This window comes from Syngnathus floridae, chromosome 14 (assembly GCF_059516105.1).
Source record: "Syngnathus floridae isolate MCC-2025c chromosome 14, RoL_Sflo_1.0, whole genome shotgun sequence".
NCBI lineage: Eukaryota > Metazoa > Chordata > Actinopteri > Syngnathiformes > Syngnathidae > Syngnathus > Syngnathus floridae.
The window spans coordinates 6,212,839-6,231,006 of record NC_142426.1 but is presented as its reverse complement, the minus strand read 5'-3'; the positions used below and the strand labels follow the sequence as shown (position 1 = coordinate 6,231,006).

Genomic DNA, 18,168 nt, shown 5'->3' with positions numbered 1-18,168 from the left:
CAGTAATATTTATTGACAGACAGGGTTGTTCTTTTTATCCACATTATGCGCCCTCCCTGAATGCAACGTGCAGCTGAGTCAGGTTCAAACAAAGCATTGAACAATACATTGATGTGAATACGTTAGGAAAATAAATGACTCGTTAATTGTAATGTGTGGTTTAAATAGGCCTTTAAAAGTACTGGGTTGCACAAAACAACCCAACAAAATGGGTCAATTTGTGTTCCAGGCTCGGTCCAATTGCATTTTTTAAGTAATGGTATTCTCTTGACTTGTTGGGGTGATGTTTCCACATGTGTGCATTTTCAGCACGTGGCTTTAGTGACTATTGTCCTGCCTAGCTCATTAGGATAGCGTTGACTCCGCTAATGACATTCCTCGTTAATGGGACCTTTGTATTCAGTGTGTGTATTGGAGCGCCGAAGCTCTTTGAGTTTGATTGACGTGAGGGCCGCGACCCTCCTCGGGTTTGGGGGCGTGGCCTCGTATCGCCGGAGTCGCCTCGCGTATAAAAAGCCGCAGCCCGCCCACCGAGCGCACACATGCACGCATGCCCAGACAGACGCACGGGGACGCGGGGACGAGCGGACCGGGCATGCAGTCATGACTCGTTTCGGCTCTTCGTCCGACTGTGGCGCGGGCGTGCGTCCGGCCATGTCCCGCTGCGCGCTCTTGCTGTGCCTCTTCACGCTGGCCGTGCACCGCTCGCGCTGCTGGGGCGCCAAGCCGCTGCAGTGCCAGGAGATCTCGGTGCCCATGTGCAAGGGCATCGGCTACAACCTCACGTATATGCCCAACCAGTTCCACCACGACACGCAGGACGAGGCTGGGCTGGAGGTGCACCAGTTCCTGGCGCTGGTGGAGATCAAGTGCTCGGCCGACCTGCGCTTCTTTCTGTGCAGCATGTACACGCCCATTTGCCTGGAGGACTACAAGAAGCCGCTGCCGCCGTGCCGGAGCGTGTGCGAGCGGGCGCGAGCCGGCTGCGCGCCACTCATGCGGCAGTTTGGCTTCCCGTGGCCCGACCGCATGAGGTGCGAGCTGCTTCCGGAGCAGGGCCAGCAGGACTTGCTGTGCATGGACTACAAGCAGGACCCGAGTCAGGTCGCTGTCGCAGCTGCCACCAGTGTCGTGCCACCCACCAAGCGCCCGCCGCTCAAGCCCTGGAAGAAGGCGGTCTACAAGCACCCGTACAAGCCACCCCCGGTGGTGCATCACGAGAGGGCGCCCCCAGCTCCTAAATGCCCTCCGCCAGCTGACTGCGTGGCCGCGTCTGCGTCCTGCCACAGTCCCTTCTTCAGCGCCGAGGAGCGCGCCTTCACCGGCTTCTGGATCGGCCTGTGGGCGGCGCTGTGCTTCGCGTCCACGCTGACCACTGTGGCCACCTTCCTGGTGGACATGGAGCGTTTCAAGTACCCCGAGCGGCCCATCATCTTCCTGGCCGCCTGCTACCTGTGTGTGTCGGCTGGCTACCTGCTGCGGCTGGCGGCGGGCCACGAGAAAGTGGCGTGCACGCGCCAGCACGGTGTCGATCACTCACAGCAGGCCAGCGTCGGCCCCGCGCTATGCACGTTGGTCTTCCTCCTGGTCTACTTCTTCGGCATGGCTGCGTCCATCTGGTGGGTCATCCTGTCTCTGGCCTGGTTCCTGGCCGCTGCGCTCAAGTGGGGCAACGAGGCCATCGCGGGCTACGCGTCCTACTTCCACCTGGCCGCCTGGCTCCTCCCCAGCACGAAAACCATCGCAGCGCTGGCGCTGGGCTCCGTGGACGGGGACCCGGTGGCGGGCATCTGCTACGTGGGCAACCGGAACTTGGACAACCTGCGCGGCTTCGTCCTGGCTCCCATGCTGGTCTACCTACTCGTGGGCTCCATCTTCTTGCTGGCCGGCTTCGTGTCTCTCTTCCGCATCCGCCGCGTCATCCGGCGCCAGGGTGGCGGCGGCGTGGCCAAGGCAGACAAGCTGCAGCGGCTCATGGTTCGAATCGGAGTGTTCACGGTACTCTATACGGTGCCGGCTGCCGTCATCGCGGTGTGCTACTTTTACGAGGCGCACAACCGGCAAGCGTGGGAAGCGGGCTACAAATGCGGGTGCCCCCCCTCCGTGGCGGACGGCCCCCCGCGGCCGGACTACACCGTGTTCATGCTCAAGTACTTCATGGGGCTGCTGGGAGGCATCGCGTCGGGCGTGTGGGTGTGGTCTGGGAAGACCCTGGACTCGTGGAGGACGTGGTGCACACGATGCTGCTGGAGGAGCAAGACGTGCTCGGCGGGAGGGGGGTCCATGTACAGTGACGTCAGCACCGGCCTCACCTGGAGGTCCGGGACCGGGAGCTCCGTTTCCTTCCCCAAGCAGGTGCCTCTGTCCCGAGTGTGACGGGGTGCGAGGACGCGCACCGCTAGACCATGGAGCTTTGTTTGTTTTGTTTGTTTTGTCTGAGGAGGAGGCGGGGCACCTCCCTGCAAGTTCATCCAGATGAGGTCATTGGCGTTACTCCGGTTCACGTTGCCTTAAAACGGAGTCATTACGGGTTTGCGTAAATGAGGGTATTTATCTAATTATTTTGTACAGACCCTGTAATTATGTATAATTGTCACTTTGATAGAAGAGTCTATTTTGAATAAATAAAAAAAAATTCTTATGATCCACTGACTTGTGCTCACTTTCATATACTTGAAACTGGTTGACAATTTTATTGTCTAAGCTCATGACGATAATGTTTACTTGTGGAAGCAGTATTAAATTTATTATCATGACATGTTCAATATTGAAAATGTACAGCAATCCTCTGCGAAGTTGCGACGTCTCCACACATGTCTGCATTATGCTGCCCCCAGGTGGTCAATTCGCAAACACCAGAAGAAGCAGCCTTGAATTGAATCGAAAATTCTGACAAAATTATTCATTATTATTTTTAATTGTATCTGGACATGTCATGACTGTATGTTTTGATTCAGTATCATAGACTGCTATTTTCCCACATTAAAAACATATTGTAATTTTTGTTATCTGAGTATAACGCTGTAGAAAAAGATTGATGGCAGGAAAACAGGGTTAAGCCACCTCAAAGTTTACACCACATTGAGAAGTTTAAGCTTTCAAACTTTTTTTTTTTTTTTTAGCTCAAGCGATTTGTTGTTTTTCTGTTTTATTTCTGGACAAAAACAAAGACGCAGGAACTGGGCTCCTTGAAACCGGAACAAATACTCTCCCCACTTAACAGGTGAAACCATCATAAAAGAAAACATGTCTTGTGTGTACTGCATATTTGATTTGATTGCAAATTATTATTTGCTAATTTGTTTCCATATTAATTTGACAAAAATTAAACTTATTGTGAAATTTGATTTAGGAAATTATGCAAATTTAGGATTTTTCATGAATAAAAACACGTTTTTTCCCTTAAAATAATTCCCCGAAAAGAAATCAATTATCAGAGGAATTGTCATTAAAAAAATATCCGAATAAATTAAAAAAAAGTATTATTTTTAATCAAATCAACATTACTCAAAAGATTGAGCTTTTTATTTCCTAAAGTGTTGTTAACTTTGGAAGCACTTGACTTTATTCCCACAAAAAGCCCAATGAAGACTTTGGTCTTGAATGGGAGACCACTTTAGTGTCGGGATACATTCGCCTGTCTTGAGAGTTCGATCCCGCATATGACGGTGTGAATGTGTGTGTGAGACCAAAAAATAAAATAAAATCCTTGGTCTTGATGCTACTTTAGTCCACCAGCAGGGAGTGCTACAACCTTAACCAATCGACTTTATCTGCGAGGTCAATGGGTGCGAGACTCCCGATCTGAAACTTGCTGCCATGAAAGAAGGATTTTATACAAATATTTTATACAAAATAGTACAAATCGTTTATTGCCACCCCCCCTAACTCATTTGCTGCGCTTTCATTCGCTTCAATTTAGTTTGTTGTATTAATTCCGTTCGCAATATTGACAGGAAGTTTTGACCAAATGGTATACGCAACTGTGACTTTAAATTTGTACGTTATCAGTTATTTATTTATTAATTGGTAATCCCGATTTTGTTCTAATTTATTTGCCCAAAAGCATCTAAAATTTGGTGAAATTGCACGTTTAAAAAAATAAAGAAATCGATAAAATACGACTGAGGTTAAAATCAACGTAAATTTATTTTCCAAAGATGTACGTATACTTAAAAATAAACTACCTCCTTTTTCTTCAAAGAAATTACTTTTTTCACCTTGAAAAAAAATTGACCTACATTCTTGTGTAATGAGTTTCTTCTGAGTCAAATGAAAGCCCTTAAATATCTTTTTTAAGATTGACTAATTTCTCCCAATAAAATCCGACTTCCCTTGTAAAATTTTCCTTCCAAATGAAATTGTTGGATAGCATCTCTTGATTTGCGATTACATTTTTCCTACAAATTAAAACCATTCTCAAAATACATGTTTTTCGGCCGTGTCGACACTTTGCTGAACTTTATTTAAAGTTGAGGCTTGGGTGTGGGCTTTTTTTTCCGTGGGGGACGAAGGAACACAACCGGCTGGCGGTTCCCATAATGAAGCACGGCCACGGCTTCCTCCCGCTTCCAATATAATTTTATTAGCCATTGTGGTAATTGAGGCGGTCTGTTAGGTGATGTTACGTGTTAACGTGTCTCAATTACAGACTTGACTCCTGGGGTCTCATTGGTACAGTAAAGCGGGAAGAGGAGGAGGCGGCGGACGCACACATGACGGCAAAACAGTCGGGAATTTATTCTGCTAATTAAAGCAGATGAGATTCGACTTTACATGCTTTGGAAGGATTGTCCAAGTGTGTGTGTGTGTGTGTCCACCCACCCGATTTTGGGCTTGAAGCCCTAATCTAGTCTTGAAAGCCTCATTTTGAAAACCCAAGGCAGACTTACAATCTTAATTTGAAGCCGTAACCTTGGTTCGACAAGCCACTCTAGCTCGTTTGACACTTGACCTAGCTCAAAAGCCGAACTTTGACTTAAAAGTGTCAAAAGTCTTCTCTGTGACCCAAACCTTGTTTTGTCGCCAAATTTGAAGCCCCAATTTGTACTTGATGGGGTTGACCTCATCAAAAACGTCGAGGTACAACCCTGCTTTGAACCCAAATGCAAAATCCTTCTTTTGTCTCAAAGTTTTAACCAATTGCAATTTTCACAACACGACAACTGTCTCTGGATTCGATTGGCCGTCGCTTTCTCAGATGTATTCGACTAATTCTCCTCACGGGCGTTAATCACCGGGCGCCATCGTGTCGGCAAAACGTGTCTCGGGTTTAAAAATAGCGCAATGATCTCCATTGCGTCCCCGGGGGCGGCGAGCAAATGAATCGCTGTGATTAAAATAGAATGTGAGGAATAATGCGGACAAGGTTTGGCAGTATCGTTCCCGTGGGGAATTATGTTTCCCACTCGGGCCGAGGAAGCGGAAAGAGCCAATCGGGCTGTCCCTTGCCCTCGCTCGCGGTGGAAACGTCACGTGACCTCGATGGAGCCGTAAATCAAATGCCACAAGTCTGAAGTTTGACGGTGGGCCTTTAAAAAGACAGTGGGAAAAAAAACCTTAGTCGTAAAACAACGTGAGGCTAATGGAGCTGACGGCACAAAGAGGAACCATAACAATAAAAACAGGAGCATTTCTACAAACGAGGCGGCAAGTGAACTCTTCACTTTGTTTTACTGCCTCACTAAAGACTTTTTAATGCTCGCATCAGTCACACAAGTCACATCAGAGATTTTGCCCCTTGAGGGCCACCGTAGCTCGTTGGGAAGCTCGGCATTTGCGAGGCCCGTTTGGTTCAAGCCTCTCGTGTCGTTTCTATTCAAAATGCAAACATTGCGACAAAATATCTTGGCTCGCCCGCAAAACAATTATGCGACGCCTTCTCGCTGACACGTCCGCAGACCCGCAGATGGACATTAACATAGATAATTCTTCATTATGCTAATTCCTTTGCAATCATTTTAGCCGGCTGACAACATGCTCCAGCTAATGAATATTTATAGCTTGGCGCAATGTGGCCCTATTGTCGGGCTTGACCGCTGTAAATTTCGACGACTTGTATTTGTACACAAGCGAATAAAAAAGACAGCCTGTGAAATCTAAACGTTTATTCTGTCCGTGTATAGTATACTGCGCCCTGGTGGCCAAGGTGTGCACGGCAGGCGTAAGAACGCCCATTCACTTAAATCAGCACAAAATGTTCTTTCGCTTCTATTCCATGACTGAAAGTGTTTGTAAACTACAATAATGAAAAGATTTTATTTCTTATTATTAAAAAAAAGACGTCACAGCCCAACCGAAGGAACCGATTCACGTTGTTCTCATTCATTTGAATAGGGAGCGATGTTTTGACGCAGAACACACGCAAGTCATACGTTAAAGCAGCGGTGTTCTGTGGCCTCGGCTCCTTTGGTCGGAATCCTCGAACCCATTTCCAGGGGAATTGACACTTTTATCGATTGACACCTCAAAGTGCGAGCTGCTCGAATGCTCCATCAGGCTTGGAATGAAAAAGGCAACGCTCTCGGCGGGCGCTATCGACCGCAAACTACTGCGCCGTTCCCTTTGACTTCATTTTGTCTGTTCTCTCTCGCGCTCTGACAGACAGATTACGTCGCTCCTCCTTTTTTTTTTCCCTTGCAAAGTGCGAGGTTAAGTTTCAAGCGCGTCAGTCAGGCACTCAAGCGGAGCGCGAGTTGGGAGACGAGGAGCTCGGTGGCTAACGCGATTACTCGGATGCCTCTTGGCGAGGTGGCAAACCACATTGAAATGTGCCCTTTTGCGTGGCGGGCCAACCAGCGCGCTGTGTAATCCATCTTGATCTCATTAGGAGGGCATGCCCCCCCTACCCCCCGCCCATTTCACTAAAACGTTCCTTAAGATGCTGCCGCAGGAATGCAGAGAAGCTGTTTTGGTTGCAGACGCATCCCAATTTTCTGCTGACTCAGCATCGTGGGGGCTGATGTTGGTCAGCCTTTTTTTTTTTAAGGAGGGAAATATAAAAACAAAAGTGGCGGGCCTTTTAAGGAAGCGGGACAAACATAACTACAGCGAAAATAATTGAATGAATTTTGTAGTGCTGACGCTACTGTTGTCATACTGAATGGATGAATGAATGTTCATTTCATTTATGAGAAGTTTTTGGCTCTCTATGAATGGAATTCGATTGGATTGAATTTTTGGGGCAGACAGCTGCGCTGTGTTCGAGGAGTTTGCGTTGGTGTCATGGGCAGAAGAGGAAAGATCAAGTTTCACTTCAGCGTAAAGAGTTTTGACATCTGCGCCGGTTGCGTAACAATCAGCAGCCTGACTGTGTTTGCCACGCTAGGAGGCGCCATCTCGCAGGAGCTCCGTGTGTGTTTGGGGACGAGGGGTCAGCTCATTTCCTGGGATCCATTTTTAGTTTTTGCATGAAACTCGAGCACAACAAGCTACGATTAATGTCAGCTTGAGTTTTTATTCCGGGATTCAGCTTCACAGCCCCCGCCCCATGTCTTTTCCCCCCATTGGCCAAAATCCAGCAGCCCCGCCGAAGCTGCAGCGTCACAGCGGAGATTCCAGGATGCATTAAAACCATAAAGACCTCGTGAAAAGTAAACGTCGGAAAGTGGGTGTTTACAAGCGCTCTTGCTTTTTGGCTAAAATCGTATGAGCAATTAAGATCCATATGACCCCGTGCAGGACTAGTGTTACTCGGGAACAACATGCAAAAGTGCAACAAGAGCGCCGTCAAACAGATTGGCCTCAATGTGGACGCCAACAAAACGTGGCCAAATGTATTGGGACATGCATGCAGAGATTTTGCCATCTGTTGGGCAACAGCGTTTCCCCTGGCTGTTTGCACTCGCGAGCGTCTCTGTTCATCGTGCCATCATTCAAAGTCAGGCCCGGATATCGGCTCGCTGCTCGCGGTCCCAATATAGTTGCCGATCGATGCGGCGACGCATCCACTGGTGGGCCTGTAACGAGACCCGAGAGAAAGATAGTGCCAGCAAAGTGCGTGGAGCACATGTCAAAGTCCAAGGCCTGCGCTGCTCGCTATTGACGCTGACATTTCCATCTTTTTTTTTTTTCCATGACTCGGCAGGAAACTTGGAGCGGGTCCGTTGTCTGTTTTGGGTCCAAACACAAAAGGCTGTCTTTGAAAATGTCACCACAACTCACCCAAGATAAAATGCTGCCGTTGCAAAGCCTTTCAGATAAAAATGGTAAATGTTTAGTACTTGTCGTCATTAAGAACCAAATCGGGTCTTTTGCTAGTGTGCGGTCAACTTCACAATTGGCAGGCTGCTAATAAGGTTCCATGAAACCGTTTCCACCAGACACTCTGGAAAAAAAACAGCTGAGTGGCCAATTGCATCCATAAAGATGACCCGCCTCCCCCCCAAAAAATGATGAGGAATCAGACGGCAAAAGTGAATCCAAAATTAGGCAATCGATATGAAATTGGCTGAGTTTTTTTGTCGAGACAGGAACCAGAAAAAATGAAACTGGGAATCGGCCATTTTGTTTGAGAACAGGCATTTTCGGGTGGCACTTGCTCACCGCATGCAGTTCGTATTTGTCAAACCCGAATTTGGCGTGCATGTGATTTTCAAGCTTATTTCAAGTCCATCAAGATGGAGTGGAGAAGGGCGACGGTTTCGTCTTATTAGCCGCCTGCCTTGCTGGACAAAGGGTGGACAATCAGAGGGAGGGGGAGAATGAAAAGATCTTTGTATGGGAGGAGATCCTGATCTAATCACGCAGGAAATGAGGCTGCCTCGTTTGGACTCATTTACACATCTGCTTTAATGGTGCTCGGACATCGATCGGCTTTCGCCCGGCCCAGCACGTGAATCGTTTGTTTGCGCTTGACATTGCTTCTTGTTGGTTGCAAAACTGGCCTGCTGGACAATGGGAGCTTTTGTGCTGACGTCATTTGTAGCTCAACACGCTTTGAGCTCAGATTCACGCTTCTAGTCAACAAATTGTATTCCTATCCAAAATCCAAGGAATGATTTTCCCGGCCCGCGTCTGTTTTGCCCATCGTTGGACAGGAACGCTCTTCATCTGCCGGCGCGGTCCCGCCCACGTCGCTCTCGCCGTCGGCCAACAGGAAGCAGCTGTTGTGCTGAGTTGGCGTAGCCGCCGCAGCCGGCCCAACGCTTACATAACAGCATGAGAGGGGGGGGTTCCAGATGTAGCGCAGTTGCCGCCCCCGTCACCCCCTGACCTGCTTTTTTTTTCTGTTTTCTTTTGAGATGATGGCAAATGAAAGCGTCACAGAAAGAAGTAAAGATCGCACGGAATGCCGAGATCAAATAAACATGGCACAGATGTTTGTTTTCAGTTTGACAGCACGCTGGAGATGTGGTTGGCCAGTGCGCCTGGCAGTCCAAAAGTTTACCGTTTGAAACTTAATTCTATTACCAAGCTGCAGTTTGGCTTTCAACATGTGTGTGCGCTTGCACACGTGCACGCAGATGAGTCAGAGCGGGCTGCTGTGCATTTCTCCGCTGCTCGTCTTACTTTTTCCTTGTGGGCGCGGCTTTGTTTAAATATTAACCTGCACACGTAAAATAAATCCTTAACATCATGAAAAATTTACACTTTGTGCAAACGAGATTAAAAGACGCCCCCGGGGGAGATTTGCTATTTTTTTCTCTCTCTTGTGCTCTAAAGAATCTGTGAACAAAAGAAACAAGAAGCGAAGGGAAAGTTTGAAGGGCGCAAGTCAACATGGCACGCACACGCACGTGAGGAATGTGTGCAAGGGGGCATGACTCTCTCTCCCGCATGGGGAATGCGTAAACTTCATCGAGCTCTACCTTTTTTTTTTTCCACTATTTATTTTGTTGTTGAGCTGCGGCGGCGGACATTTTGGGTTGTTTTGCAACACTTCTGCACTTGATTGAATTTTTTTTTAGAGAGAAGCTCCTGACTTTGTTTTTCAAAACAGACTTTTTAGGACAGCTTTCTCCATTTCAAAAGTGAAGACGAAGCATTGTGTCTCTCCTTGAGTTTGGCAGCCTGCTAACTATCTTAGCTAGCAACTAATCTAGCAGCTCAGCTCGCACTACGCGTTATGTTGAACGAGGCTCACCGATGACATCGCAAGTTGCTACTGCTTAACATTGCCCCCTTGTGGCCCTTGTAGCAATGGCACACCTTGATGGCAAGCGCCCTCCGGGGCGCGACGGCGCTCTCGATGCATCACGGTGAGTTCGTTAACGAGCACATTTAGGATCTTAATTGGCAGATTAGCCCACGGGCTGAGCCACTTTCACGCTGACTTAATACAAAAGTGACTCGTCCCGTCCCGATGATGATGATGGCCGGCGCGGCGCGGCGCGGGGACCGGTCGGGAATGGTTGATGGGAGGCAAAGTTTGTCCATTAGGGCCTAAACTCATTTCGAGTTGATCCAACAACAAAAGATGCATCACTGTGAACTTTTGATGCCGTTTCACTCAAGCGAGATGGGGGAGACGGTGTTTGCTTGTATCGGGCGGGATTCAGTAGGCCGTGGCCGCTCGTGACGAGAGCAGAATTAATATGAAAAGAAAAAGAAGGAAGAGCCACTTTAGCCGCCGCACAAAGAGAAACACGTCGCCCCGTTGTCGTGGGAACAAAAGTCATGTCGTCTATGAGATGAATGCAAATCAAATGTCGGCTTGTTGTTTTTGCTGCAGTTATTAAAAAGCGACTTTGCTTTGTGAGGGACTTGATTGGGACTTTTTGTTGTCATCGTTATTGTTTGTTTCACTTGAACGTGGGAGACGCTCAGTTGATGTTGCGCATCTCAAATAAATCGACTTTGTCGTGTTCCGAAACGTACACATTTTTTGGGGGCCAGGAAAGATGCTGAAATTTTGCCTTTTTGTTTCCAAGATACTATTTCAGACTCAAAGAGGCCTTCAAAGACAAACTTGCTTGAGAAATTTAGTCCTACTGCGAGCAAATCTGACGCATATACTCGACAGATAGGCGCCACTCAAAGACATTTGAGTTTTTGATATCGTGTGTTGGCGGAGCATAATCATCAAAATGCAATGATTTATCATAAAACACAAAGCTGTAGTCATAACAAATTAAGCCCCCGCAAGCCAGCATCATGAAATTTGATAAGAATTTCCGTCACGAGTAGACCTACAAAATAAAATAAATACCAAAAACAAGGAGCAGGAGCTGACTTCACACATCAACTGTCAAATTGTGTGCGCATTATCAGATGTGTGTGTGTGTGTGTGTGTGCGTGCAGTGTTTTTGCATGTCCAAGAATATAAAAAGATCAACTTTGTGTTGCAAGACGAATGTCATCGCTCCTCATCCATGACAACGGCCGCCTTGCGCAGCGCAAATAAACTGCCCAAGGACTTGCAATGACACACACACGCACACACACACAATCGGATAACCGAGCTTGTTGCACTTCATTCGGCGCCCAGCTGTGTAATTACAGAGGCGTAAATGACAGGTATGCTGCACAAATGTCAGCAGTGCATGTGTCAAGCAGGACTGTGGGATGTGCGTGTGTGTGTGTTTGGCACATGGCACCTCATCCTGTATGTGTTGTATTATTAATTGTGCACTTTTTGTGTGTGTGTGTGTGTGTGCGCTCCAGCAAGTCTTGTAATATTAATTGTGTGTCTTCCTTTGAGTAGCGCATATGTATGAGAGAAGGAATGTGTGTGACTGCGTGTTGGACTTTCTTTGTGTGCTTGAGTATGCGTGTCTTTGTCATCTTGCCACTTCAATTATGAACTTTGATTGTGTGCACATTTGTTTGCATGAAGCTTCTTCTAGCCCAGCTTGAATATTTCATACCTAATTTTTTTTTCTTGCAGATATTTTTGCGGACATAGTAATGACAAATATTTGCAAAAATTCTGCATCGGATGTGCCTCATGCAATTGCTCCATTCACTTTTGTGGGCGTACCTACATACGTGTGTGTGTGTGTCATTAGCTTGTGCGTCACAAGTGTCCACTTGTGTTGTTGTTGTTTATACTCAATGCTTCCTTTGTTCTTCAGTCTAAACACACACACACAGACACACACCTTACCTGACACACACCATGCGCGCACACGCAAACCCTCACCGCCGACAACGTTGAGACTTGCCGAGCAATCCGAGATGTCGACAATGCTGCCAAGCGTGCCTGCGAACCTGTCGTGACGCACACTGACAAATGTTTGTTTTGGGTGCTTCGAGTCGTTGACTGCTTCGGAGGCTTCTTTTGCTCAATTGAAATCTAGCACAGATGTTCGTCAAGTATGCAAAGGCCTTTAAAGAGGCACTCGGCCTGTTTGTTCGTTAAATTTGAGCCTCGACAGAATTGTTATGACAAACGGGTGCCAGTAGATGGCAGCGTTTCTGCCACTTTGAATGCGATAACAGCACAGATTTGGAGTCGAAGATGAAAATTAAAGTTTGTCACATTTATCGTGAGGGAGAGAAATGCTGGAAAGAGATCAGTCATAGGAAGTGTGATAGAAAAAGATGACCAAGTCCGTGGGGGGGGGCAGTGACCCTTAACACAAGATTAATGTGTTGCTGTTCACTTAACAAAAAACAAGCTTTTTCCTCTTTTGTTAGTATTTGCATTTTCATTTCATTTGAAAAAAACATTTTGAGATTTTTTTCATGGTCAGCCATGATGTTAATATGAGCCTCTTTTATATGTCCCCGTCTTTTGCCCAATGAGCAGCATCAAGTGTCTAAAAAGGCTGAAAGTTTCTAAGTGCTTTGACGTCCATCCGGGTGATGTCTAAATGGAGCCCATGGCATCCCTCAGCCTTTTACTGACGGCCGCTTCCTCCATTAATTCCCAATCAATAATGCAAAAAAACGACCATCGTTGTTTACGAATGCTGGCCGGGAGCTAATGAGTCACGCTAATTGCTCCGTCATCGCCAACGCCGCCTTTGCCAGACACAAATGGACGCGAGCCTTTGTTTTTCCACAACAACAACAATTTGCAGCGGCATCACCAGCGGCGCGACGTCCATCCAACTTAATCCAATAACAAAGAACATTTTGTTGAAAAACTTTTGCCCTGTAAATTTTTTCTTTTTCTTTTCAAAATCAATAGCGATTTTGTCCTGGCGACTAAAGCTCGGAGGTTTCCGGCAGAGGAATGTGTCAGGTAGATGGCAACTCGTTTCAGAGATTATGTCCCGGAGCTAAATCAGCTCATTTAGTGCCATTTGCCATAACAGGCCCTAATATGCTATAATATGCGCTAATATGCTATACGCTACGCCACATTATGTTTATGGCAGCAATAATGTAAGGAGAGCCAGCCGGCGCGTGAGAAATGAGCTGAGCCATGTTAGCCGCCGCCACCGCTATCAAAGTGCGCTAATGGCTCCATACGTTCACTCCCATGTCAGATCGGATCTCGTCACGACACGCGTTGACGTGGTGGACCCAAGGCAGGGTCGGAGATGGATGGTGCCATCCAAGGGCAAGATAATATGTCCCACCACCCGCAAATCTGTCCATTGCTAAAATAAAAACAAGAAACGTGGCCTGCTTGTCCATTTTGAAATTGTAACGTGACTCGTGAGCACATGTTTTTGGCCAAGTCGTTTTTCAAGCAAGCCTAAGTTTGATGCAGCAAACTTGCGAAAGCGCCTCGCTCACCACGTTTGCCTCGACGCCATCTCGGCCTCATCGGAGTCGTCTTGGCACGCTTGAAGACAAATTGGACGGGTCAGCGCTGAAATGGATCTTATTGACTCTGTGAGTGCAATCTGCCTCGGGTGATGGAGAAAAAGCAAGCGGCGGGGGAGGGAGGGAGGTGGCGGGAGGGTGTGTCGGACGTCTTGGCAACGCTTTGGAACAATTTCATGTATTTTGTGACATGAGCATTGTCGCGTGTCTCGCCTGACACGACATCGGCGGCGCATGCTGATGAAGACGAGGCGCAACGCAGTCCTCGGCGTCATCATTTCTGACATTTTGTGCAGTTGTATGTGGTGAGCTTTGATCTTTTGTCATTTGCGTGAAATGGCGCCGCCATAAATGAGGATGTCTTCTGCCAAGGTGGCCGCCGCATCTCATTAGGGGATTTCAATTTCACTTCTTCTTGGCTGACCTTTGAGACGGACAAGTTGATTTTGCAGCAAAATGCTTGGTTGGCTAAACAATTTCAAATTATGGAATTAAAAGGCCAGAAAAGAAATTGTCACTACAGAATTGGATGGCTCGCTAAAGTGCAGTGAATATGTGATGCATTTTCTCATTTTGAGCATCGTGCAACATTAGCGATGGCGCTGCTAAATTCAGAGATTGCATTTTTATGAAAAGGACAAAGCGATATTGCATGTGGAGGCCGTGCACCGCCGGAAGCCTACAAATGTATTTTGTGTTTACGTTGCAGGTGAGCATCTCGTGTGACAATTTTAGCGCCGATGGAGCTAAATTGCCTAAAAAGCTCGTTAAAGTCAGATAGGGCAGCTGAGAGACAGTCAGCGGGAAACGGCGGTATGGAATGGGGGGGGGGGGCTAATTAAATTGGCGTCGGGGGTCGCGGTGGGCTGTAAAGATTAGCATTATGGCCTCCATTACCCCGCCTGATTGTTTATGGGCGGTGGGGGGAGTGGGGGTGGGGCCACCAAATTGCTTCGTCGTGCCCGTTTTGCCAACCTTTTGGCTATAGAGCGAAGCGCAGGAGGTGACAGAAGGCCTCGCCTCTGCTCTGGGCGCTGTCACCCCAGTCATCAAGCACACGCTGGCTTTTCACCACTCCAAAGTTTCCACGGCAACTTTGAGGGCGCTAGCATGTCGCTAAATCAGACGGGACCTTTGGCGCTCGGCGTAGACGAGGGGGACGGACGCCGTGATGCGGCCTGCATTGAAAATGCAGGTTCAGTGTGAAACGAGAGCTGCTCAAACGGAAGCTAAATCGGTCACGAGAGAAACAAAGATTGATGATCATCGGAGACAACCTGGAGGTCCACCACAGTTGACTAAAAACGAAAAACACGGCTTGGCGTTCGCCAAAGATCCGGCCTGAACAAAGATGGCCGCCTGGTCGTGTCCGTGACATCCCGCGGCCCGGTCTGTCTTTATATTGAACGTATGTAACAATGTTTGTCCTAATATGAAGTTAATAACCTCGACAATAAGACGACGTCCGTGGGGAAGACCGGCAAGTGTTTTTAATAACGACGCTTTGATGGCTTCATCCTGCGCAGCCGGCCTTGCGCTCTTTGTCCAGCCGGGACGGGAAAGGGTTGCCATGGCAATGTGTGCCCACACACGCATGCGCGCGTTCACGTACACATACCAACTTACAAATTGTGAGAGAGAGGCACGCTCGTACACACACTGACAGATGCACATTGACACGTTTTCACACACTCGGGCGTGGCTAGGAGCGGTCGGCCGCAACGCGCCGCGTCTCCTTTGTAAATATGCGCTAATGAGCTAATTGCGCCATGTGACGCAACCTCATTAAGCCCAACCCCGATCCGTCGCCATAACGACGACCGATCACGGGGCTCCGGAGCACTTGTTTGGAGGCGCACATATTCTCCGCCCGCGGTTATTAATGAGGCCCAACGACGATGAAGGGAATTCCATACTTGTCGTTAATTTCATGTAAGTTTGGCAAAGCTTCGCCTGCGCATTGACTTTTTGATGTTTGCCTCAAGCTGGGTAGAGACGAACGAGTGAAGCCGCCGCGGACGATATCGCTGCCCGCATATGAAACGTTAGGCTTGATAAATAATAAAAGTGGGCCCTGAGTGACAAGTAACAAAATGAATGAAAAATAATCAGCAGTGCACGCGCGGCCGGAGCAAGATTGATGACGCGCTAATGAATCAAAGATGTTCGGCTGACTCTCACTTGGATCAATTTGTCTCGCATGTAAATCAGGAGGGCGACGGCCTCACCATTTTTTGCCGCGTTTTCTTGTTTTTATGCGTCTCACAATCCACGTAGGGTGCGCTCGCGACATCAGTCGTTTGTTGTAAATGCAAAAGCTTTTTTAATCTTCAGGTGGAATCTTGTAAATTCTAGCGAGTGAAATATGAGCGGCGCTGCCTCGGCTTTTCATTTTGTCCGTGATGAGAGGCGCTTCAGCTTTGATGACTTTTGTCTGGCGGGCTGTCCTCGTCATGTTTTAGCCCCAAACTTCATCTCCTTTGCATTTCATCTGCTTTTTTCTCACCCTTTTCATTTGTTTGCTGTCAATGATGTCGTCTCTTCACTGTTAATGCGCCCGTGCGCGTGTGAGTGGCGCGCGCAATATTTGGGTGTGTGTTACAAACACACTTGCAAGAAGAGCGTTGATGGCCACAGTTGTTGTGTGCGTTCATATGCACGTGTGGAGGGAGACAGGGTGGCCACCCGGGTGGGTGGGGTTGCGGGTCAGGAGTTGTTTGGGTGTGGGAGGGGGGGGGGGGGGGGCGAAGGGGAGGCAGCTGGGAGCAGGCGGGGGAACATTTTTCCAACATCTGCAAGCAGGCCCACTCCCACATTCAGGAGATTCCCGAAAGAAAACTGGTCAGGAGATTCCCGAAAGAAAATTGGTGAGGCGCGTGTGTGTGTGCTTGTCTGTGTGTGTGTGGGTGTGTGTGAGGATGGGTGTGACTTTGAGAGTCTCGAAAGTGCATGGACATGTTTTTGGATGTGTTTTTGTGTATGGGTGAATTTGTGTGTGTGTGTACGTGTGTGCGTGTTTATACAGTGATGCACTCAGTGGAAGAAGTGAGATCCCCTCCGATGGTGTTTGGGGGGGGGGGGGGGGGGCTGTGGGGAGGAGGCCAGCCTGTTGATTGGCGGGCCGACGTGTGATAGATGTCACGTACGTCGGGAGGCAGTCAAGAGGTGTCTTGGGAAATGAACTGAGTCAAAGTATTTTGGAGTGTGTAAATGAACAGTCGCTTTTGTGGTGAGGTCGTCGCCACCCGAGCATCTGTCAGACGCTCGTCGGCAACCTGATCAAACAAAAGGCGACCTCCTCCAAAGAATCCATCACCGTGGTTACGCGCCAAATTCAATTAGCGCACCTCCATCACAGCCGCCCTAATTCAAAGTGCACAAGGTCGAGGGGGGTGGGGATTGAGGGGGGAGGTCAGGCGAGTTGCGGTCTAGTCCCGCCTCCACCCCGCTGTTAGCCTGTGCCCTTTGACCTCCTAATCAAACATCTGGACGCGGTCCGTCTCCCGTCGAGGTGGCTCGACGCATAACTCAAGAGCGTTGTACGCTCCGCGGAGTGCTCGTTGCCTCAAATGTAATGCTACACGGTGGCTATAAAAAGTCTACACACCCCTATTGTCAAGCTAGGTTTTTGCGGTCATAAAAAAACCCATAAGGATTCATGACAATATTCTTTCCACCCATGTGACCTGTGCTCCATGCAAAAACTACCAAACTTGACATTTGAAAGGGGTCGTGTAGACTTTTGATATCCACTGTAAACCAAACGTTGCTATTGCTATTTTTCAAGTATTGTTACATTTAATCCTTTCAAGACTCAACTGTTATAAAATTATTTTTCGCATTTAATTGTTTATTGGCATTTTAATCTTTTTAGCTGATGTAATTTTTATTTGATATAATACATTTTTAATGGGTATTTGTATTAGCAAATGCTTGTTTCAATTAATTTATAATAGTTTATGGCTTGGTATTAATGATGTTTGGTGTTTTAGCAAGCATGTCAGTGTCGGCGCTACTATGGGATGTGGTTTAAGGCCGGCGTCTTTTTGGACTTCGAGGTCAGTCAGAGAAGAGCCGTCACGGACTTCTGATGAGCTTTCGTCCGAATGAGCGCCGCATCGTTAGCGTGCGCTAAGATTGCTCGTTTGTCGCGCGATAAAAGTGCCGCTGGCGTACTCAAAGCAGATTGATGGCCAATACAGACGCAATATAGCACGCTGGAGGAAATGAGCACAACACTTGTGAAAAGTCTTCAAAACATACTTTGGAGTCACAAATAAATCACCTAGATTGTTTTGGAGGAACAGAAAACGGTTGAAAGTAAGATTGCAAAATAGGTTCCAGGATTGAGAGACAGGGCAGCTTCTGACGCCATTGTCAAGTTGTTTTAACACATGTGCCAAAAAAGTTCTCTTCACATGCATCGGATGCAAGGACAAGTCTCAAAACCTCATGCCAGACTTTGCGCGAGAAGCCGTCCATTTTGTTTCGAAGCATCCGAACAAGCGT

At 47.8% G+C, this 18,168-nt stretch overlaps 1 pseudogene; it reads left to right on the top strand.

The window, feature by feature from the left end:
• Nucleotides 1-528: 528 nt before the first annotated feature.
• LOC148387292 (frizzled-8 pseudogene) lies at nucleotides 529-2,644 on the top strand (annotated as a pseudogene).
• The last annotated feature ends 15,524 nt before the right edge of the window (nucleotides 2,645-18,168 follow it).